This window comes from Mus caroli, chromosome 5, assembly GCF_900094665.2.
Source record: "Mus caroli chromosome 5, CAROLI_EIJ_v1.1, whole genome shotgun sequence".
Lineage (NCBI taxonomy): Eukaryota > Metazoa > Chordata > Mammalia > Rodentia > Muridae > Mus > Mus caroli.
Window position 1 is genome coordinate 7,535,030 of NC_034574.1, and position 25,861 is coordinate 7,560,890.

Sequence of the window (25,861 nt, forward strand, 5' to 3'; positions counted from 1 at the left end):
AACCCACAGAGATCCACTTGCCTTTCCATTCTGAGTTCGAGAATAAAACATGCATACTGCCATGCTCAGATGAATTAATTTTTTTTTATGGCAAATTGTTTACTTTTAAAGGTTCTTTTAGGTCATTTGAAGATCAAAACTTTTTTTTTTTTTTAAAGATTTATTTATTTATTATATGTAAGTACACTGTAGCTGTCTTCAGACATTCCAGAAGAGGGCGCCAGATCTCGTTGCGGATGGTTGTGAGCCACCACGTGGTTGCTGGGATTTGAACTCTGGACCTTCGGAAGAGCAGTCGGGTGCTCTTACCCACTGAGCCATCTCACCAGCCCGAAGATCAAAACTTTTATAGAACTAAATGAGCCATTTTAAAACAGAATTGTCAGTGAAACATTTTATACTCACATTCTCTGATTTTATTGTCTAAATTATCCTTAAAGATATAAAAGGATTTTTGTATGTGTGGTGTTTTGTTGTTTGAAAAAGTCACTTTAGTCAGTATGTTCCCAGTGGACAAAGTGAGAAAGGGGAAGAGACGCAGTACATCCCGCAGAAAGAAGCTATTATATTTCCAAACCTTTGATCTGAGCATGAGGAAGTAGTTACACTAAGGAGACATAAGGGTTTATAAAATGTTAGTTTTGCATTTAAAGTTTGGATGCTTAATGTGTGTGTTATCCAAGAAATGTCGAGATAAATGAAGCTCTGTTTGCTTGGAATTACCCCATATGGGAAAAGTCAAGGGAAGTCCTCCCTGCTCTTTCACATTGGAGATGCTATACCCCAGAGGCCTTTGTTCAACCATTACAACGCCACACAAAATTATTAGAAATGATGCCAGGAAATTAAAAAACGTCCTTGTAAGCACTAACCACGGTAATAAGCCCATCTTAAAGCCATACAATTACAAGTTTTATTGCATTATTTCTGTCTTAATCTCCTCTAGATTTTAAGGAATAGCCATGTTTCCTATATACATGTAATCATAGGTAATTTTGAGACATAAATATAATCAAATACAAAAGAAAACAATTCCATGTTTTATGCAATGTCCAAACTTTGCTAGATTACTTTTATGTATACTTACTTTGATTAAAATAGGAAGTTAATTTCTCAGAAAATCATATCTATGAGATTATATATGTATGTGTATATATATATATATATATATATATATATATATCAGTTAGAGTTTCTACTGCTGCAACAATACACCACAACCAAAAGGAAGTAGGGGAGGAAAGAGTTTTTGGTGTTTTGTTTTGTTTTGTTTCGCTTGCAATGCTGGTCAAAAATGTGGAACATCAGGACAGGAACTTAAACCGGGAATGATCCTGAAAGCAAAAACTGATGCAGAGACAATGAAGCCTACTTACTGACTTGCTTCACATGTTTTGCCTAACCTGTTTCCCTATAGAACACAAGACTGCCATCCCATGAATGGCACCACCCACAATGGGCTGGGCCCTCCCCTGTTGGTCACTAATTGAGATGCCTTATAGCTAGATCTAATGGAACTATTTCATCAAATGAAGCATGTGTGTGTGTGTGGGGGGGGTGCACTTATACATATTCATATGCATGTGCATGTATGTACACATATATATATCATATACATACAGATAGATAGGTGATAGATGATAGATATAAATAGATAGATAAGATAGATAGATAGATAGATAGATAGATAGATAGATAGATAGATAGATAGATAAGATAAGATAGATAGATAGTTAGATAGATAGATAGAGTTTAATATAGAAATCTTAAAGATTTCAAAGAACATTTTTAAGGGAACTTAAAGTTCCATAATCACTTATCAGGAATGTTTTGCAATCCAGTTGACATTGCCAGAGCTCAGCACCGTGGACTAAAAGTATTAGAGTGGTAGAACTGATTCTGTTTGTTGCACAAGAACTAAGCCATAGATTTTATCTCTATAGTCTCCTACATGAAGTGTCATATTGTGGCCACAGTGATAATGTGTGTATTTACATCAGCAGAAACAAGATTGGATGTCAATTCAAACCAAAAATAAAAATGATAAACAAAGAGGACAAAGGGAGAGAAAGAAAGTAAAGTTACCAAATGAATAGCTGGTGACATCAAAGAGATGTTCAACATCTGAAGTTGTTAAGAGTGTAGCCATCACATATTTTAAATAAACTTAACTTTAGAAATTATATGTCTTCATAAAATATTTAGTTGTTTTCTCTGTGTTATATCAAACTGAAAAGGAGGATAAGGTTTTCCAGCAGTAGTAACTAATGTATGATTTGTAGTTCTCATAAACACAGAAACTAAAATCATTTTCTTTTCCCAGAGTTATTTACACAGAGCTTTCAGGTAGTTTAAAAAATATATGTGTATGTGATGATTTATATTGATGCCTAAGAGCCATATACAAATTGGAAAACATAATGGGGAGTTTGAATTTGTGATTATAGAATAAGACAATAGCTGTGATCTCCATCATTCTGAGAGAACTAAATGCATACCATGCATCTTTGTGTTGTAATGCAATAATATATTGCTTAGCACTCAATAGTCATATATTGCCATGTGGATGGTGATTGAAAGTAGATAATTCATTTAGATCATTAAAAGACCATATATGCCAGTCCTGGAATATATTTTGTCACCTAGAGTGGATTAACAAAACAAAGGCATGAGGTTATTTGTGCTTCAAGTTGGATGCTCACCACATTAAACAAAACAAAGATTTTAACCCTTAACAGTTTCTGTAGTTTCTCTATTCTTTAGATTCAGCTCTTTGTTTTTGGTGGTCTATGAGATAAACTACCTAGGGGAATTCATTACTGAAAACCTAGCAGGGCGAAATCCAATTCCATTCACCTTTCCATAAACTACAAAATGTCTTCTTCTTATGTAGTAAAGCAGATCTAGATTGTAGGACATGGAGTGCCTTGAATACACTCTTATCCATCCAGGCTGTGTGACATGGAATTTCTCAGGCCAAATCCTGCTTATTTTTCTCCTTTCCTTCCTCCATTTGCTATGTCCTTTGATCTTCATCATCTCACATTTCTCTTCTTTAAATGCTTTCTTGTAGGGGGAGGTTCAGATGCTACAGTCCTGTTCCCAGTTGGTTATAGATTTGTCAGGAAAAGTGTGTGCCAATTGCTGGGTGAAGGTAGAGATGGAACTTCTAGTCCCAAGAGAAGGGAGAGAGAAATAAGAACAGTATTTCCATCCTGTTTGGGAGAACAATGCAGCAGCCATGTGAGGAGGAACCAGGGCATGGGGTCACTTCCACAGGTGGGTAGGCATGGATGTTTGGCAGGGACTAGATGGGTTTAGCCACTAAGTTTAGGGAAGGTAGAAGAGACTGAGTTAAGAAATTAATATGGGCATACTTTTCCAGGTGGGAGATAGAAGTGCCCAGCAACCGTGTCACAATGGCAAATTGGAGATGAAAAAAATCTCTGTGTGTGTCTCTTATCCACAGATTAAAGAGTCTCCAGTGGGAGCAAAGGTCGTATGAGAAAAACTACATGCTACACTTTCTCATAGAATATAATTCTACTCAAGATTTCCAGTTACTCTTTCTATTCCTTAATTAAATGTTATTACACTAAAATATTAATAATTGACAAATTAGATACAAATTTATCATAATGTCATCCATAATCAAAGATGAGCACTATTTTCTGGATCTATCCTAGTAGCTCTCTAATTTGGCACAAAGCCATGCAGCTGCACAACTTTAACCCTGAAACAAATACTGAGTTTTGCTTTGGTTTTTGTTTTTTTTTTTTTTTTTTTTTTTTTTTTTTTTTGGTTTTGTTTGTTTGTTGGTATTTTTTTTTCTCCATAAGTCATATTCTGCCCGGGTATTGAATTCCTCTGCAGTTAGGATTTGTCACCTGTGTTTGGAATAGCACAGGTGTTACTATTTTTCCAATGAGATGGGATCCCTTTTGCTCCTAAACCCCACATCACACCTTTAGATGAGATTAATTATAGTCTGTCTAGAGGCTCATCTATTTCAGTTTTCTTAAAAATGTCTGATACAAGCTACTTCGTTGTGACAACCTTGGTCTGCTTTGCTCTGTATTATTTATAGATCACAGATACATGATTTCCACAGAGTGGTCAGAAGAGTCACCAAATAAAACTAAAACATCAGGAAGCTAAATAAAACTTGGCCACCCATATCCATGTCTAGAAATGTTTGGTGTCTATGGAAAGATTGGATACCTATGTAGGGAATCCCTTACCACAGCATGATAGCCACCATCTGACTCAGAGTACATATTTGGGTGTCTGATTGTGGTGGTCTACTCTTTGAAAGAAAGTAGTTGAAGGACTATTATCAGTGTTAAGGCATATTCTTCCTTTTCCAGACAGGTCTGACCACAGAGGGGAATCCTGATGACTAAAATAGTGGAAACATTTCTTTGTGCCCAACAATTCTTCATCTGGAAGACTGATTACCATCCTGTAACTCATGCTCGCTACTGAATCAAGGAAAGGAAATGACAGGAGGGAACCACAGAAAGAATTGGCAAGTAGCCCAGACACTTGTCCACACCACTGACCCTCTGGAGGAATAAAGAAAACGAGGAGTTGAGACACTAAAATAGGTATTATTCTGGGAAGTATAAGCTAAAAAGTCAGTAAATTACGTCTAAAATGTGACAGAAATGTTAGTACTAAATTGAGTATATATTAAAACCCAGAATTTTGATATAATTTCTTTTTTAAAATGTTAAGTAATTTGTAGGTGTTCTGCCATGAGAGAATTTGGGTTCTATTACCAGTATCCATATAAGGCAAGTCAACATGGTATGAAACTTCAGCCTCAAGAGGTCTCAGTTCCTCTGCTGGTCTCTGTAGTACCAAACACAATCGGATACATATGTCCATGCAGGCACTCACACATATACATAAAAATTAATATCTTTAAAATAATAGATACTTTTTATATAATTTGAGGTTTCAAAATATTAATGTGGTCATTATCACATGCCCATACACACACTCACACACACACAGAGTGAGTAAGAAAGAGAGAGAGAACATAAATGCATGAAAAGAGAATCATATCATTAGCTGCTTATAGTATATATAAAGCCATACATATATTTACAGTTACTTGATCTTTTCTGTAAGTGACAAGAAATATTAAAAGAAATACCTGGTTCTGTCATAAATAGGGTTGGGAAAGCTGAGTAGTCATGTGGAGGAGAATGAACCCACAAGATGTTCTAATAGTAAATATAAATATCAACTCAAGTGAGCCTGATAGCATATGCCTGTAAGCTAAGTACTCAAGAGACACTCAGTCAGCTGTGATAAGAATGTTGTGTGTTCAATCCAAGGCGAGGATACATCCCAATATTCTTGACCCCCCAAATGAAACATATCAACTGAAAGTTACTTCAAGAATTAAGTAGAAGACTTGAAAATGTAAAAATGAAAAGGTTGGAGAAATGGCTCAGCAATTAAGAGCACTTGCTGTTATTTCAGAGAATCCAAATTCAGTTCCCAGCACCCATGTTGGGCAGCTTACAACCACCCATGACTGTAGCTCCCCAAGATTTGTCCCTAGGCAAATAGAATTACATCAATCTAAAAGCTTCTGCCCAGCAAAGGAAACAGCTATTGACATATTGAAAAGGAGGCTTACAGAACATAAGACAAGCTTGACAAGCCATACACTTGGTTAACTGTTAATAAATGAAATAAAAAAAAATAGATTTTTCTATCTGGAGTCTCTCTGAGTCTGGTCTGCCAGGAGAGGCATGGATCCCAGATGCAAAAAAGCTTCTTGGACAGGGACCCTTCTGGCCAAAATCTTCAGCCAGGAGGCAGATCTGAGCTCCAGAGCTCTGTGCAACTTCCCTGCAAGAGGAGAGCTTGCCTGCATAGAGTACTCTGACCAATGGGACTCAGGAGAGAGTTGGAATCCCAGAAGTGCTGACAGAAGCTAACAGAATCACAGGTGGAACAACCTCCAGCCAGAGACAGCTATACCAACTAATGCCAGAGATTACCAGATGGCTAAAGGAAAACATGAGAATCTTACTAACAGAAAACAAGACAACATGGCATCATAAGAGCCCAGTACTCCAACAACAGCAAGTCCTGTAAACCCCAACACACCCGAAAAGCTAGATTTGAATTTAAAATCATATCTCAAGATGTTGGTAGAGATTTTAAGAAGGGCATTAATAACTCACTTAAAGAAATACAGAAGAACACTGCTAAACAGGTAGACGTTCTTAAAGAGGAAGCACAAAAATACCTCAATGAGTTACAGGAAAACACTGATAAACAGGTAGAAATCGTTGAAGGGGAAACACTAAAGTCCTTGAAAGAATTACAGGAAAACACAACCAAACAGGTGATGGAATTGAACAAAATCATCCAAAATCTAAAAATGAAAGTAGAAACAATAAAGAAAACCCAAAGTGAGACAACTCTGAAGATAGAAATCCTAGGAAAGAAATCAGGAACCAGAGATATGAACATCAGCAAAAGAATACAAGAGATGGAAGAGAGAATATCAGATGCAGAAGATACCCTAGAAAACATGGACACAACAATCAAATAAAATGCAAAATGCAAAAAGATTCTAACTCAAAACATCCAGGAAATCCAGGACACAATGAGAATACCAAACCTAAGGATAATAGGTATAGATGAGAATGAAGATTTTCAAATTAAAGGGCCAGCAAATATCCTCAACAAAATTATAGAAGAAAACTTCCCTAACCTAAAGAAAGAGATGCCTGTGAACATGCAAGAAGCCTACAGAACTCCAAATAGACTGGACCAGAAAAGAAATTTCTACCAACACATAATAATCAGAACAACAAATGGAGTAAATAAAGATAGAATATTAAAAACCGTAAGGGAAAAAGATCAAGTAACATATAAAGGCAGACCTATTAGAATTACAGCAGACTTCTCACCAGAGACTATGAAAGATCCTGGACAGATGTTTTACAGACCCTAAGAGAACACAAATTCCAGCCTAGGCTACTATATCCAGCAAAACACTCAATTACCATAGATGGAGAAACCAAAGTATTCCATGACAAAACCAAATTCACACAATATCTTTCCACAATTCAAGCCCTTCAAAGGATAATGAAGGGAAAACTCTAACACAAGGAGGGAAATTACATGCTAGAAAAAGCAAGAAAGTAGTCTTTCAACAAACCTACAAAAAGATAGCCACAAGAACAGAATCCCAACTCTAACAACAAAAATAACAGGAAGCAGCAATTACTTTTCCTTAATATCTCTTAATATCCATGGACTCAATTCCCCAAGAAAAAGACATAGACTCACACACTGGCTATATAAACAGGACCCAACATTTTGCTACATACAGGTAAGCCCACTCAGGGACAAAGACAGACACTACCTCAGAGTAAAAGGCTGTGAACACAATTTTCCAAGCAAATGGTCTGAAGAAAGAAGCTGGACTAGCCATTCAAATATCAAATAAAATCGACTTCCAACCCAAAGTGATCAAAATAGACAATGAGGGGCACTTCATACTCATCAAAGGTAAAATTTTCCAAGATGAACTTTCAATTCTGAATATCTATGCTCGAAATGCAAGGGCATACACATCCATTGAGGAAACTGCAGTAAAGCTCAAAGCACACATTGCACCTCAAACAATAATAGTGGGAGACTTCAAAACCCCACTCTCATTAATGGACAGATCCTGGAAACAGACTAAACAGAGACACATTGAAACTAACAGAAGTTATTAAAGAAATGAATTTAACAGATATCTATAGAACATTCTATCCTAAAACAAAAGGACACACCTTCTTCTCAGCACCTCATGGTAACTTCTCCAAAATTGACCATATAATTGGTCACAAAACAAGCCTCAACAGATACAAAAATATTGAAATTATCCCATGCATCCTATCAGATCACCATGGACTAAGGCTGATCTTCAATAACATCATAAATAATAGAAAGCCAACATTCACATGGAAGCTGAAGAACACTCAACTCAATGATAACTTGGTCAAGGAAGAAATAAAGAGATTAAAGATTTTTTAGTGTTTAATGAAAATGAAGCCACAACATACCCAAAGTTATGGGACACAATGAAGGCAGACCTAAGAGGAAAACTTATAGCCCTGAGTACCTACAAAAGGAAACTAGAGAGAGCATACACTAGCACCTTGACCACACACCTAAAAGCTCTAGAAAAAAAGGAAGCAAATTCACCCAAGAGGAGTAGACAGCAGGATATAACCAAACCCAGGGCTGAAATCAACCAAGTAGAAACAAAAAGAAGTATACAATGAATCAACCAAACCAGGAGATAGTTTTTTGAGAAAATCAACAAGATAGATAACCTCTTAGCCAGACTACCTAGAGGGCACAGGGACAGTATCCTAATTAACAAAATCAGAAATAAAAAGGGAGAAACAACAGAACCTGAGGAAATCAAAAACATCATCAAATTCTAGTACAAAAGGCTATAGTCAACAAAACTGGAAAACCTGGACAAAATGGACAAATTTCTAGACAGATAACAGGTACCAAAGTTAAATCAAGATCATATTAACAATCTATAGAGTCCCATATCCCCTAAAGAAATAGAAGCAGTCATTAATAGCCTCCCAACAAAAAAGGCCTAGGACCAGTGGGTTAATGCAGGGTTCTATCAGACCTTCAAAGAAGACCTAATTCCAATAATCAAACAATTCCACAAAATAGAAACAGAAGGTTCTTTACATAATTTGATCTATGAAGCCACAATTACTCTGATACCTAAACCACACAAAGACCCAACAAAGAAAGAGAACTTCAGACCAATTTCCCATATGAATATCAATGCAAATATAATCAACGAAATTCTCCCAAGCCAAATCTAAGAACACATCAAAATGATTATCCATCCTGGTTAAGTAGGCTTCATCCCAGGGATTCAGGGATGGTTTAATATATGTAAATCCATCAACATAATCCACTATATAAACAAACTCAAAGAAAAAAAACCACATGATCATCTCATTAGATGCTGAGAAAGCATTTGTCAATATCCAACACCCATTCATGATAAATGTCTTGGAAAGATCAGGAATTCAGGGCCATAATTACACATAATAAAAGCAATATACAGCAAACCAGTAGCCAAAATCAAACTAAATGGATAGAAACTTGAAGCAACAACACTAAAATCAAGGACTAGTCAAGGCTGCCCACTGTCTCCCTACTTGTTCAATATAGTACTTGAAATCCTAGCCAGAGCAATTAGACAACAAAAGGAGATCAAGGGGATACAAATTGGAAAGGAAGAAGTCAAAATATCACGATTTGCAGACAATATGTTAGAATATAAAAGTGCCACTACAAATTCCACCAGAGAACTCCTAAACCTGGAGGGGGGGACTTCAATGAAGTAGCTGGATATAAAATTAATTCAAACAAATCGGTGGCCTTTCTCTACCCAAAGGATAAACAGGATGAGAAAGAAATTAGGGAAACAACACCCTTCTCAATAGTCTCAAATAATATAAAATACCTTGTTGTGACTCTAACTAAGGAAGTGAAAGATCTATATGATAAGAACTTCAAGTCTCTGAAGAAAGAAATTGAGGAAGATCTTAGAAGATGGAAAGATCTCCTATGCTCATGGATTGGCAGGATTAATATAGTCAAAATGGCTATCCGGCTGAAAGCAATCTACAGATTCAATGCAATTCCCATCAAAATTCCAACTCAATTCTTCAGTAATTAGAAAGGGCAATTTGCAAATTCATCTGTATTAACAAAAAATCTAGGATAGCAAAAACTATTCTCAATATTGAAAGAACCTCTGGTGGAATCACCATGCCTGACCTCAAGCTGTACTACAGAGCAATTGTGATAAAAACTGCCTGGTACTGGTACAGCAACAGACAGGTAGATCAATTCAATAGAATTGAAGACCCAGAAATGAACCCAGACACCTATGGTCACTTGATCTTTGACAAAGGAGCCAAAAACCATCCAGTGGAAAAAAGACAGCATTTTTAACAAATGGTGCTGGCTTAACTGGTACTTATCATGTAGAAGAATGTGAATTGATCCATCTTACCACCTTGTACAAAGCTTAAGTCTAAGTGGATCAAATAACTCCACATAAAACCAGATACACTGAAACTTATAGAAGAGAAAGTGGGGAAGAGACTCAAAGATATGGGCACAGGGGAAAATTTTCTGAACAGAACAGCAAAGGCTTGTGCTATAAGATCAAGAATAGAAAAATGGGACCTCATAAAATTGCAAAGCTTCTGTAAGGCAAAGGTAACTGTCAATAAGTCCAAAAGGCCACCAACAAATAGATTGGGAAAGGATCTTTACCAATCTTAAAGCCTATAGGGGACTAATATCCTATATATATATATATATATATATATATATATATATATATATATATATATATATATCAAGAAATTAGACCTCAGAAAACCAAACCAAATAACCCTGTTTAAGAAATGGGTTATAGAGCTAAAGAAAGATTTCTCAACTGAGGAACAACGAATGGCTGAGAAGCACCTGAAAAACTGTTCAACATCCTTAATCATCAGAGAAATTTAAATCAAAACAACCCTGAGATTCCACCTCACACCAGTCAGAATGGCTAAGATCAAAAACTCAACTGACAGCAGATGCTGGCGAGGATGTGGAGAAAGAGGAAGACTTCTCCATTGCTGGTGGGATTGCAAGCTGGTACAACCACTCTGACGAACCAACAAATTGTTCGTCAGAAAATTGGACATAGTACTTCCAGAAGATTCAGTAATACCACTCCTGGGTATATACCCAGAAGATGCTCCAACTTGTAATAAGAACTCATGCTCCACTATGGTCATAGCAGCCTTATTTATAAGAGCCAGAAGCTGGAAAGAACCCATATGTCCCTCAACAGAGAAATGGATACAGAAAATGTGGTACATACTCAGCTATTAAAAACAATGAATGTATGAAATTCTTAGACAAATGGATGGATCTGAAGGATATCATCCTGAGTGAGGTAACCCAATCACAAAAGAACACACATGATATGCACTCATTGATAAGTGGATATTAGCCCATAAATTTAGAATACCCAAGATACAATTTGCAAAACTCANGAAACTCAAGAAGAAGGAAGACCAAAGTGTGGATACTTTGTTCCTTCTTAGAAGGGGGAACAAAATACCCATGGAAGGAGTTAAAGAGACAAAGTTTGGAGCTGAGACTGAAGGAAGGACCATCCAAAGACTNCCCCATCCGGGGATCCATCCCATAAACAGCCACCAAACCCAGACACTATTGCATATACCAACAAGATTTTGCTGAAAGGACCCAGATATAGCTGTCTCCTGTGAGGCTATTCCAGTGCCTGGCAAATACAGAAGTGGATGCACACAGTCATCTATAAAATGCAACACAGGGCCCCCAATGGAGGAACTAGAGAAAGCACCCAAGGAGCTGAAGGGGTCTGCAACCCTATAGATAGAACAACAATATGAACTAACCACTACCCCCCAGAGCTTGTATCTCCAGCTGCATATGTAGCAGAAGATGGCCTAGTCACTCATCAGTGGGAGGAGAGGCTCTTGGTCTTGCTAAGATTCTAGGCCCTAGTGTAGAGGAATTCCAGGGCTAGGAAGTGGGTGTGGGTGGGTTGTAGAGCAGAGGGAGGTGGAGTGCATAGGGGATTTTCAGAGAGGAAACCAGGAAAGGGGATAGCATTTTGAAATGTAAATGAAGAAAACGTCTAAGAAAAAAAATATTACTAAAAAAAATCAAATAAAAATAAATAAATAAATAAAATTCAATAGCTGTATCACATTTTAAAATGGCAACAGATACCAGATAGTTTTTAAATTCAGTATGAAAATGACCAATACATATATGCGAAAATGTTCAACATCACTGAACATCAAGGAAATGCAAATAAAAAGTCTCAAAGAGATGTCTTTCACAATGATTATAATAAAATGAAGGTAAAACAAGCCAATAAAATAAAAGATAACAAGTCTTTCAAAGGTTCCCATTGGAAGCCTTCTTGTCTATTTCAGGGGACTTAAATTAGTTACAGACATTTTAGAAACATTTATGAATTTTTAAAAATTATAGGTGGAAGTACTATATGATCCAGTTGTATTATTTTCATAGATACATCCAAATGGAAATCAATTTGTCTCATCAAAAATTCACCTGCACTCCTTTGTTGATTTCAGAATCATGCACAATAGTCAAGACAAAGAATAAACTTCAGTATTAATTAAATAATGATCAAATAAATTATTGAGATAATAAATACATTCACACAATACTTGTATAAAATTCAGTAATGAATTTGATATTGTTACAAAATAAAACTTCAAGATATATCTTTCAGAATTGTAAGACTGAAGTTCTTACTAAGCTAAGAAACACCTTCTAAATAAAATGAATTTCTAAATGAAGTCATTTGAAAAAGGCCAAGGGTGGGTATATGTGTATGCTTGAGGGACTCCTTTCATAGGAGTGATAATGCTTTCACACTTGATAATTCCTATTCATTATCTTTTGCTTACATTTATATGAGTGGATTCAGAAAGATAGTTGCTGTGATCCTGACTAAAATGCACATTAATCTGAAATGAGAGATTGTTGACCTGGCTTAAGCATTTTCGCTTAGTACTACAGAGTAGAAAATATTTACATGAAAAAGTAAACATTTTAAACCAAAAATTGTAATGAAAATAGTTCTCATGTACAAGAAATAACTTTTCTTTTCTTTTTTTTTTTAGTGTTTCATGTAAAATCCATCATGTACTGGTAATATATATCTAAATCATGCATAGGCTTGCTTGTCTTAACAGACGTGAGATTAGTCATTTCAATAAAATAGATCTAACATATTCTATACTATATGTACTTTATATTTATACAGCTTTATACGTGTCCCTAAAATGAGTTCAAAATTGACCTTTTCATTTAAATAATGAACTGATCTAAGTGTATTAACTTAGACTAATTCACCTGATACTCTTCAAATCAAAGAAGCTTTGAGAAATTCCTAAGGTAAAAGGGGCTCTGCAATTCATTCTGTCGTTTTTTATAGGTCTGTTAATTAGAAATTCTCTCATATCCTTTTGTATTGTCAGATGACTAAAAATATTATCATAACATTTGATATTTTTAAGTCTTGAAAATAGGTCTTTCTACACAGATTTGGCTTGCTTGGTACTAACCTTGAAACAGAGAATTGTCTCACAATCACAGAAATTGCCCTGTATTAATTTCCTGAGATTCGGCACTACTGACTCATGCAAGCACATCCTGTTCTTATCACAATTTTAAACATAAGAAGTTTGTCTTAAAGATTTCTTTAGTTTCTATTATTGATTACTTACATAAAATGAAATGTAAATATATTGACCCCACCCTTTACCTCTCTAAACTTCCACGTCCTCCTAACTCACCTTCTGTGCGAAATTCATGTCTTTTTTTTCCCCAATAACCCACTAAGTCCAGCTACAGTTGACCATGTGTACATGGGTTTAAGGCCACCCACTGGAGCATTTAAGTACTATCAGCGATACCACATCTTCAGTAATGAATGATTCTTCACTATCATTAACCACTGCCAAAAGATTCTTTCTTTTCCTAGAGGAAAGGTTACTAAGATGACAATCACTAACCTTTGATATTTATAAACTATTTCAATATAATGAGGTCCATGAAGTTGACAACAGGAATCAAGATATCAGGTTGTGATTAGATATTCCCAATTTCATAGTATATTACTACATATAGTATATTATGTTATATATAGCATACTTGAATAATTTCAAGCCTTTATGAAAAGTATCAATGGGATACAAAACATTCTTTATCATGAACAATAGTAGTACTTCACACTTCAGCCTGAATTAGGCTAGCACTCTGCCATTCCTCTATTGGGCAATTACTAGTTCTTAGTTACTGCTTAACAGATGTCTAATATAAGCAATAAAACTATAGTTCCCCAAAGCAAGCATTAAAATTTTTGCATTTCAAACGAGGCTCATTAAAACCAGATGATTACTTGGCTCATGGAAGGAGTTGGCTAAAATGTATCCACTTCAAGTCTATAGTCTTATTTCTGAATATAACCGAAACACATAGTCAAGTCTTAAAGTTCGTACGAAGTTTATTTAACCTCTTTCATGGCAGAATTTTATTGAAAATAGCTCAGAGAGGCTATGTAAAACTACTACAGCCTCACATGCAAGAATTTTCAAAATACTTTACATTCTTGAAATGAGAAAATTTCAGTAGGAATAAAAGAAATTGTCTTAATAAGTTTATGTCTTTATTTTTTTGGTCCAGTTTCTCTCAATACATTCATAGCCCATTTATTTTGCTTCCTTCTCTGAAAGAGATAAGTACTAAGAAGACCTGTACAATAGTTTATCATCCATTCTACAGAATTCTAAATATTCAGACAGTACAAACCAAATAATCTTCATGATAATAAGCCACAAGAGACTAAAATTGCTTGCAAGAGTATTTGATACAAAATAAGGAAAGAAGGAAGGTAGAAAGGAAAGTAGTAATTAAAAAAGGAAAAAAGGAAAGAAGGGAGGAAGGAAGGAAAAGGGAGGAAGGGAGGAAGGAAGGAAGGAAGGAAGGAAGGAAGGAAGGAAGGAAGGAAGGAAGGAAGGAAGGAAGGAAGGAAAGAAATTAAGAATATATTTAGTTTGCATTCGTTTTACCATACCTACAAAATTTATAAATTAAATTATTTAGCTGCTCATTAGAAAAGCAAAATGAAAGGAAATTTCAGATTCCTTAAGGAAAATATATCTAAAAGGCCACATCCTTTATTACGTAATGAGGTAATGTTTAAATAACCTTACAGTGTAGGAATAGGGAACTGGAAACACATCTACTGTATTAAAATAACTGTATCACATTAAATCAGTTTATAAGTATACTAATTTTGAAGCTGATGGGGTTTATTTTTTAGAAAATAATCCTAATCTATGAAGTATGCTGTTTAAGAAAATCTTTTTCCCCATTAGCAATGCACAGAGGCATATTTGGTGTTCATTTTCTCTTTCTTCTCCTGTACTTCAAGGCAATATAATTAGGCACCTTAAAACTCTGTTTAATCAGAAGATTTACTTTCAAAGAGCAAAACGGATGGCCTTTGAGGGAGAAGATGTCTTTTGAAGCCAGGTAAACAGTGAATCATGTACTCTTTCTAGCCACACCTATTTACTCTGATGCAGGCTCTGTGTGAGTACAGGATGCTCCTAATCCAACAAAGTCAAAACCTCAAAAACATGAAGTGTTTTGCTCCAGCTAAAACCATGGAAAAAGCAACATGGTTCATAGTCCATAGTAATATGAAAGCACGTGGTGTTTACCTCCTTAATATATCATTTCAAAACAGTGATGAGTTTAATGTACTGAGCTTTGTTACTTTTCTTTTTTATATTTATTTATTTTTATTAGATATTTTATTTATATACATTTCAAATGCTATCCCAAAAGTTCCCTATACCCTCCCTCCTCCACCCTGCTCCCCTATCCACCCACTCCTGCTTCTTGGCCCTGGCATTCCCCTGTACTGGGGCATATAAAGTTTGCAATACCAAGGGGCCCTCTTCCCAGTGATGGCCGACTAGGCCATCTTCTGCTACATATGCAGCTAGAGACACAAGCTCTGGGGGTACTGGTTAGTTCATATTGTTGTTCCACCTATTATAGGGTTGCAGACCCCTTCAGCTCCTTGGGTGCTTTCTCTAGCTTCTCCAATGGGGGCCCTGTGTCCCATCTTATAGATGACTGTGAGCATCCACTTCTGTATTTGCCAGGCACTGGCATAGCCTCAGCTATAACAGGGTCCCTTCAGCAAAATCTTTCTGGCATATGCAATAATGTCATCCTTAGTGAGTTAACCCAATCACAAAAGAAGCCATTAGATATGCACTCACTGATAAGTGGATATTAGCCCAGAAACATAGAACACCCAAGATACAATTTGCAAAACACAAGAAAATCAAGAAGAGGGAAGACCAATGGGTGGATACTTCATTCCTCCTTAGAATAGGGAACAAAATACCCATGAAAGGAGTTACAGAGACAAAGTTTGGAACTAAGACAAAAGGATGGACTATCCAGAGAGAATCCCACCTGGGGATCCATCCCATAATCAGTCACCAAACCCATGTAGAAGAATGCAAATTGATCCATTCTTATCTCCTTGTTACTTTTCTAATTGGCTTAAAAAAGTAAAATTTCAATTTACACATTTACCACTGAGTAATGTCTTTGGTTTGTAATTTTATGTGTATGGGTATTTTTGCTTGCAAGTATGAATATATTACACATGTGTGCCTGGTGCCTATGGAAGCAAGAAGCAGAAAATGGATACCCTGAAACTGGAATTATAGGTGACCGTGAGCCTCTATTTAGTTCTACAAACTTAGCCTGGATTGACAGCAAGAGCAGCATGGGCTCTTAAATGTTGAACCGTCTTTCCAATCTCATAAGTACAGCTTTTTGTATCAATCTGACTTAATAGGAAATAACAAAATTCATCCTCTAATAATTTCAAAGCACATTATTCCTTCTTGGTATGATTTTCTACATCCCCAGGACAAATTGTAAATGAAAGCAATTCACGAGACATACAGCTTTCTCTGACTTCTCTGCCAGTCCTCTATGATCTGTATATCTGATCAGTTCTTCCTTACTGTGACAGTGGAGATGTAGAGACATTCAGAGGCTGAGCTTGATTGACATTGAGGCATATACCTGCTCATTAGCTATCTCTGTCAGTTCTGATCTTTTTCTCAGGACAGTAAAGTGGTTTTGTTGCAGGTAATATGACTCCATTTAGGGAGAGAGGGTCATATGTCACTCAAGGTTCTAGACTATTATTAGAGTAAGAGTAAACGAGTTTGGATGATGTATCACTTCAGCACGTCCAGGTTACATGTCAAGAGTTCATGTGCATTAACATGATTGGGAGAGCGACACTCATTAAAGCAATAGACAATATGGTAAGGCTGACCTAGAATATATACTGTGACATCTGTTGCAGGAAGGCAGGCATGTTATTGGTTCTACCATAACCTTGTGAAACAGAAGAGATATAATTTACCCCAAAGGCTACAAGTGGCTGTTAATATATTCAATGTGGTGTAGTAATAAAAATATTGTCTTCTTTTCCCCGTGGGCACAACCCTGAGACATACTGTTAAGCTGTTCTGTTCTAGGTCCAGTCTCTCCAGCTAAAAACACATGTGTCTTAATTAAGTTCAGATGTATCTCCATGCAGCTTTAAGGCCAGATTCTAATTATAAATCTAATAATTCCCATCTTATACAGGGTTAAAAAGTACATAAAGAAAAAAATAAATATTCTAATTTTAAAAACATAAAGAACTCCCTTCTCTGCTAATACTTTATATTTATATTGATATTATTTATTTGTTCTTCATTACTTTCTGTCGTCATTTCAATGAGGACACCGGGGAGGATAATGTTCCTCTGAACAAAAGTTTGCAAGCTAAGCATCAGCAGTAGCTCGTGGTGGACTGAGCTTTAGTTTTAAAGGCCTTGAGGGAATAACAGACAGATGATTTCCACACATGGAATTCACTAACAGTGCAACTCTCTTGAAACTTGAGTGATCTTTGGATGAAGTAATTCATTACAATTATAATAGAAGCAAAATCTAGGCATATTTTAATTCGTAAATCCAAACCTTGTCAATGCAATCTCTTTCTCTCAGAACACTGTAGAATTATGATATGTCCATATATACCAACTAATATCTATCACTAAGCTTTCAGGAGACAAAAGACATGACAGTTATTAAAAGGGTTCTGGTGCTACAATTGACCCCACATTCTTATATCTGTGAAAATTTAGTTTGCAAGAACATGTTAACAACATGTGTATTTTTCTTAATACATAATGAACTTGCTCAAAAATAGTTAAATATCAGACACAAATGTTAATAGGCTACATAATACTGAGTAATCATGTCATATAGGAAATGCTTAAGGGAAAGAAGTAAAGTTTTATTTACTTACACAAAAATAAATCAAGCAGAATTTTATGTTACAAAGATAGTAATAAGTAAATTATTGTAATTTACCTAAATAATTTGATATATAGGTGTAAAAGTTTATTCAAAGTGTTATTCAGATACATTGAACCAGAAGAATGATTATATCTTATGAGGAATAATATCAATTATATATTATAAATGTCCAATGATATTACATAATAACCATATTGCATACACATTTTGCATATCACATATAAACTCAGCTAAAGCAAACTAATTCAAATAGGGATCAAACAACATGTCCACCAACAGATATATGAAAGACTAAAACCTGGTATTTATGTAGCTGAAATAATTTGTTATATACAGCTTTAAAAAGGAATAGGCGTTACTCTGATATGGAAAGCGTTTCAATTAATGTTTGAGGACCTGAATTAAATTCCCTAGAGCTTATGTAAAAAGCAGAATGGAATGGCACCCATATATAACCCCATCACTGTCTTAGTCAGAGTTTGTATTCCTGCACAAAATATCACGACCAAGAAGCAAGTTGAAGACAAAGGGACTTACTCAACATATACTTCCACATTGCTGTTCATGACCAGAGCAAGTCAGGACAGGAACTCACACAGGGCAGGAACTTGGAGGCAGGATCTGATGCAGAGGCCATGAAGGGGTGCTGCTTACAGGCTTGCTTCCCCTGACCTGCTCAGCTTGCTTTCGTATAGAACACAGGACTACCAGCCTGGGGATGGCATCACCCACAAGGGGCCTTTCCACCCTTGATCACCAATTGAGGAAATGCTTTACACGTGGATCTCATGGAGGTATTTACTTAAGGGAGGCTCCTTTTTCTGTGATAACTCCAGCTTGTGTCAACTTGACACACAAAACCAGCCAGTACATAGTCTATATAAATCCGTGAGTATTGCTAGTATAGTGTAGTTGTAAGCCGCCCGCGACCTACATGAATCGGGTACTCCTAGAAGGCAGGCTGGGGCTGAAAGAGAGACTAGAGGGCAAGAAAAGAATGAAGCCAAGACAAATTTTCTAAGATCAAGGCCCGCGAGTTTACTAAGAGACTGTGCTTATAAAGGATCTCGAGTAAGAACAGGGGCAGTTGACACATCAAAAGAAACCAGCCAAGTCGGAAAGCTGCACCGCACGTGGCCCCACCTTAGTGGTGACAAGGTCTGCACCAGCCTGCTTCAGGCTGGGGGAGGCTACAGTATAGCCAAAACTTTGAGCTCAAAGTTCCATGGGAGACTTTGTGTCAAAAAAAAAAAAAATGCAAAGAACAAATGAAAAGACACCTGATCTCAACGTTGGACTTTGACACACCATGCACATACTTACATACACAGCCTAACAAAAACTATGAGCTCCAACAAAATCTATGAGAAACAGTCTCTAAAAATAAAAACAACAACAATAAAAAACTCAAAAAACAAAAATAGCAAAAAACTTCTGGTATCCATATACATGCATATCACACAGACACACACACACACACAAATACACACATACACACACATGCACGCACAAGTGCAAAGGAAATTCTATCAATAACAACAGAGTGAATGAGGGTTGAAGATATTACTGTAAGTGAAATAGGCCAGTTACAAAAGGAAAAGCATTCCAGGAGAGATAACTCCATGAGTAAAATATTTGCTAGGCCAATCCTGTGGATCTGAGTTTGGAACCCCGGTTCCAATTTAAAAGCCAGATATGGAAATTCACACATATTTCCTTTGTCTAGCATAGGAACAAGTAAATCCCATGCTTCTTTGACTACTTAGCGTAAAAAACAAAAAAACAAAACAAACAAAACAAAACAAACTATGTGCTCCAGCAAAATCTTTCAGAACTAGTCTCAAAACTCAGTAGCATCCAAATACACACATGTGATGCACACATGCAACACTCCGACCAACACACACACACACACTACAAGCACAGCATAATCCACTTGAACAAGGCATCTAAACTTGTCACATTCATCTATAAACAAAAGGCAAATGATGGTTACCAGGGTCAAGTAGCAAAAAAGTATGATGGTTTAATCATTTTACAGCTCCAGATTTGGATAAGAGCATAAAAACATAATGATAGTAAACATGTAAAATTCCAGATTTCATATTTAAACTGTATAGAATATCATTATATATATATATATATATATATATTTATATATATATATAAATATATATATATAATTTGTGCCTAATATTTGGTGAGTGGTGCATTTTATTTCCAAGTTTCTACAATAAGCTTATTTTTAAATTGATGATATTTTGGTTTTCAGAGATTTAGTTGATCTACTTCCAAGATTATTTGCTGCTGACATACTGGCTGATGTGTTCTACTATTGATGGACCAAGGTGTTCTATACAGTAAATTCTACAGTGGCACGTTATGCTCCCAACTGAAGGAAATGGGTGTGAAATGAACATTGAACTCACAGGCAGAGTAACATGTTTATATTTCTTATTGCAAAAGGAGTTCTGTCCTATGTTATCTGTCAATCCATAGATATTTGTTTCCTCCACAGTACAAGTTTTGACAATGTTTTTATCTAATAACATTTTTCCCTTTGTGCCAAGGAAACTAGAGACCATGGCATTTCTCTAATTATTAAACATTACATTGGTTTGGTTTATTTGAAATGTGGGAATGGAGAATAATTATTTGATTTCTTACATTCCCTTTCTCTTATGTGTATGTACTTATTTATAATTCAATTCTGTAGCTTCAAATTCTTCTTGACAAAAAGGAGGAAAATATGTTAATTTATTTTTAAAAAGATACCCTACTTTTATTTTGCAATTTTTTTCCCAAAGATCTTGGCCAAATTCTTCTTCAATACCAATGACAAGTTACTTGAGGTATAAAGCTACGGTGTTAGATTTATCTTACATTTCATGGGTCACATAATCCAATATCAGGTGGACACAGCAGTTATTCACAGATACCTTTGTTGTTAATATGATCAGGATAATTATTTTGCTATCTTCACAAAAGATAAATAACTATTTAATTAAAATAATTATTTCTTAAAATGCTTTACTTAAAAAGTAACTACAATATATGTGTAATTTCTGAACCAAATACCATGCTTATCTTTTCTCATAAATTACCCAAGAACACTACACTAGTGCTTCTCAGCCGTGCTAATTCTGTGATCTTTTAATACAGATTAATATTTTTAATACAGTTAAATATAGTATTCACTCCCAGTCATAAAATTATTTTGGTTTCTACTTCATAGTTGTAATTATGCTACTGTTGTAAATTATAATGTAAATATCTGTGTTTTCCAATGGTCTTAGCAGATCCCTGTGAAAGGATCCTTTGAATCCCCCAAGAGGGTCACAAGCATAGGCTGAGAACCATTGCTATTAACAATTTGACATCACAGTGTTTATAATTTCAAATAAAGGAGTTGTTTTCAGTGTGTTATATGTAAAAGAGCCAGCCACATTGAATAGGAGAAATACAAATTCAGGCATCTCTGGCTTCTGGCCTGTTTCACCATGGCATCATGCTGTTTTAGAAAAATATAAGGTTCAGACTGTTCCAACCACACTTCTGTAAAAAGTTTCTAATCTTGAAGTGAACCTCTGATACTTTCTTGTGCTTTTAGGAGTAAACTTCATTAGTTTAGTACCCAAATTTGTCTTCTGTTCAATACACTTATTTAGCTGGTTAGCAAGAAACATCAAAAATGTAAACATATTTAGAATTCCAGTTTATTTGAACCTATACATTAAAAACTGAATGACCCATCTCCGGTCACAGAGATCATATAAAGTTGAACTTTGAGTCAAACTTGTTTGCCCACCAAATTGGTATATGTTAAGTGGTATGTAGCATCCATAAATACAGAGAACACAAAAGGTCTTAACCACATCAGAGTTTGGGTAACACTTCATTTCACCAAACGCAAATATAATATAACTTCTCTATTCTATATTTATGGGGCAGGTGTTGACCATATAATAATAACTTACTAAAGTAATGTCAACTGGCAAAATATACCCCATGCACTGCATTGGTAAATACAGTAAGTGCATAGGAAAATGCACTGTTTATTTCTGTTTTCCAAACAGGAGGAAAGGTTACAGCACATGGCAATTACCTTGAGGTTTTTGCTTCGTGAAGGTAGCTTCCAATTTCATAACCTCAACTCCAGAGGATGCAATCAGTTGTGGCCACAGGCTGTAAGTCCTCCTTCCTCATCTTTCTGCCAATCAGAGCAAAGCATTCCATCCTGGGAATGGCAATGTAAAAGCTCTAAGATAGGGAGAACAGGAACGGACAAAAACAGCATGGAGTGAGATCATTCCTCAACAACCCGAAGCTCTCCTCAATGCTTCTCAGCTCGGAGGCAGAGGTGTAGTCAGTTCCAAAATGGACGAACTTTTTATTTATAGGGAATTAACTTAGGCTTTTTCACTCAAAATTATTCGAGTCAAAACAATGAAAATTTACTGCTTGCATAATATGTGCCAGTTGTGCGGTTACTATTTTAGAAATTATGAAATATAATATTGTCAATTAAATTTTCAATGTTTTTGCTATGAGTTCATGAGTTAAAGTAAACAGAATTGACAAATTCCAGTGCTGCATTGATAACTTTGTTGGCTCCGTCTTACTCCTTTGCCCTTTTCTGGAGAGTGACTATATACAAAGCCTGACAGCATTGACAGGCAGGTTTTGCACAGTTTTATTTATCTGCCATGGAGTGTGTTATCTGTGATTAAGTACTAGCTCACATTCTTTGATACATGTGTCAGAGAAAAAAAGTGACTAAAGTTGCATACAGAAATATTGTCACCCAGGTACACAGAGAAATTATTGGATTGCGGAGTAAAAAGTAATTTGGACATGGCCTTGAAATGATACCAGGCAGAAAATTACAAAGTAAAACCAAATTTTAATGTAAATGAACTACTTAAACTGAATAACTTAAAAGGGTGAGGGTCAAGATTTATACACTTTTATTTTATGTGCATGTGTGAGAACCTACATGTATACTGCATGCATGCCTCTTGCTTATGAAGTCTAGCAGAGGGTCACATCCCCTGAAACTAGAATTAACAGGCAAATAAGATCATCTTGTTGTGAGTACTGGGAACCAGAATCTGAGACTTGAACCCAGGTCCTCTGGAAGAATAACAAGTCCTTCTAAAGAACCATATTTCCCAGAGAATTTTAACTCAATAATTGCATTCCTATTAAGATATTGATTTATACAACTGTTCATAGTACTACAGGAAGATGTTAGGGTGTATGATAGACAGGTTTGAATGGAGGTGCTCATACATGATAGATTAAAGCCTTCCCCTTCACTGAGAAGAAGGGGAGGTGGCAAAGGGGGTAGAAATGTATAAGGGTGGGACTGGGAAGAGAGGAGGGAATGGAACAGTGATGAGGACTTAAAGTAAATTTTAAAAATAAATTTAAAAAAAACATTGATTCAATCCAATGCATTTAAATATAAACCAAATTAGAAATAATTTAAGAATCTTAACAAATTCTTCATTCATTGCAGACTTTTCCACTTTTGCTTTATAATTTTTCTAAAAAATTTAATTTTATTTTAAATCTGACATTCAATCATGTTTTGTGTTCTAAAATCCCTTCATAGAAAGACAGAATTCAATATAAACTTCAAAACATTCTTTTATCGCCTACACGAAAAATGAAAAAGTTCAATTCTTGCAGTGAGGTCCAATTGCCCTCAGATTGGAAACTAAATAAATGTCAAGACAATTGGGGATTTGGTAATTATTCTTCCATTTTTGTGATGGTAATTTTGTGACTTGGGTAACAGCTGAAAGAAAGCATTTAAGAGATTTCTTGTTTTCTTCAGTGATGGGCTTACTTTGATTTCCTCTTGGATACTCTCTTAAAAGAAAATGGGAGTATGCAAAAACTTGCCTTGAAAATAAGTTTAGTGGCTTTTATATTTTCTATCCAATTAGAGAACTTTAAGAAAACAGACAATAAAATTTCTTTTTGTATGATTTTGACCTTACCTGAGTAAGTGTCCATTTTGTACACAAGACTTTGCATCCACCACATTTTAGTAGCTCTCCTCCAGATGGTCTATTGACTGCAGTCTTTATCTAAAAATACAAATTCTAAAGTAGCAAAATGTGTCATATTATGGTAATATTTAATACTGCATTTACTTTGAAATTTGTTGAATGTATACCTCTTTCTATTCCTTGGTTTATCACTAGGACAAAATTACTCAGGAGTTTTTCAAAAATATTTAATTCATAATCTTTTATTGAAAATATTTTTCTCTTATTATATATCCTGAGTAGTTTCCAAGTCTTTTGTTACTCCATGTTCCTATCCACTCCCCTCCCAACAAAATCCTCTCCCTTCCTGTCTCTCATTAGAAATCAAAAAAAGCTTCTAAATGATAATAAGAAAATTCAATAAAATAAAACAAGATAAAACTAAAACTAACCCATTAGAATTAGACATACAAACAAATAGAAGATAAAGAGCCCAAGAAAAGGCATAATAAACAGGCCCATAAAAATACAAAACTAGAAGTCATAATATATGGGACATTCTTTCTGACTCCTCTTCCTCAGTGTTTCCTGACCTATGAATGGGGACATTTAATGGAGACATCATATTTAGGACTAAGTGTTCTCAGGTCTCTCTCTCCATAATGTCTAATGTGTTCTTTGTATTTGTTCCCATCTGCTTCAGGATGAAGCTTCTCTGATAGTGGCTGAACAAGGCACTGACCTATGAATATAGCAGAATGTTATTATGAGTCAGTTTAGAGTGTGGTATTTTTTGAACAGTTTTTTCCTTAATTCCTGGGATGTTGAGTCTCAGAATCTTGGTCACACATCAAGATCTAGTGTGAATTTCATCCTATGGAATGGACATTAAGTCAAATCATATATTGGTTGGTTACTCCCACAAACTGTGCTCCTATTGCACTAGCATAAATTACAGGCAGGACATCATTATAAGTCAAAAGGGTTTAGCTGGGTTGGCGTTTACATTTCTCTTTTGGTAGAGGATCAGAGTACCTCCTCTTACCAAAGATATCAGATCATAGGGATGAAGGATCTATTTAGGCACCATTTCAACAACTCCATGTTCAATTAGTTGTATAGCTGTTGTCTTCAACAAGGGGACTTGCCATCCGTTTTTGGATTGGAATCTGTAACCTTGAAAATAGGCTGGGTTGATTAGGGATTCCAATGGGATCTCCTTGGACAACAACTTAATTAAATGTAGTCCAATTTCAATACTGGAAGATCATTTAGTGGGAAAAAAAGATAGCCAGTTTCCAGATGAGATTATGTCTTTGCAAATGTTTGGTTATTTCATTTAGATCACCTTCATATTTGTATATATTTAAGAAGCTTCTACTGTATTAGATTTTCATACAACCTCTCAAATAGCCTTTAATTTTAGCTATACTTTCTCATATTTTTATCCTTGCCCCCCTCCCCTCCTTGTCTTCAGTTCCTCACCTGGTACTTCATTTCCATCGTCCATAATTTTCTATCTGTATCCCTTTTTCTATATCTACCTCTTGCTCCCAGATCATTACTCTTTACCTAACCCCTGTGGTTCTAAAAATTGTAGTTTGTTTATCATTAAAGTAAGAGCTAATATCCAAATACAAATGACACATATCATGCTTGTCTTTCTGGGTCTGAGACACAGGAGGATGGTTTTTGTTGTTGTTGTTGTTGTTGTTTGTTGTTGTTACCCTAGCTTCATCCATTTACCTGCATTTTGATGATTTTGTGGTTTTGTAAACCCGAGTAAATCT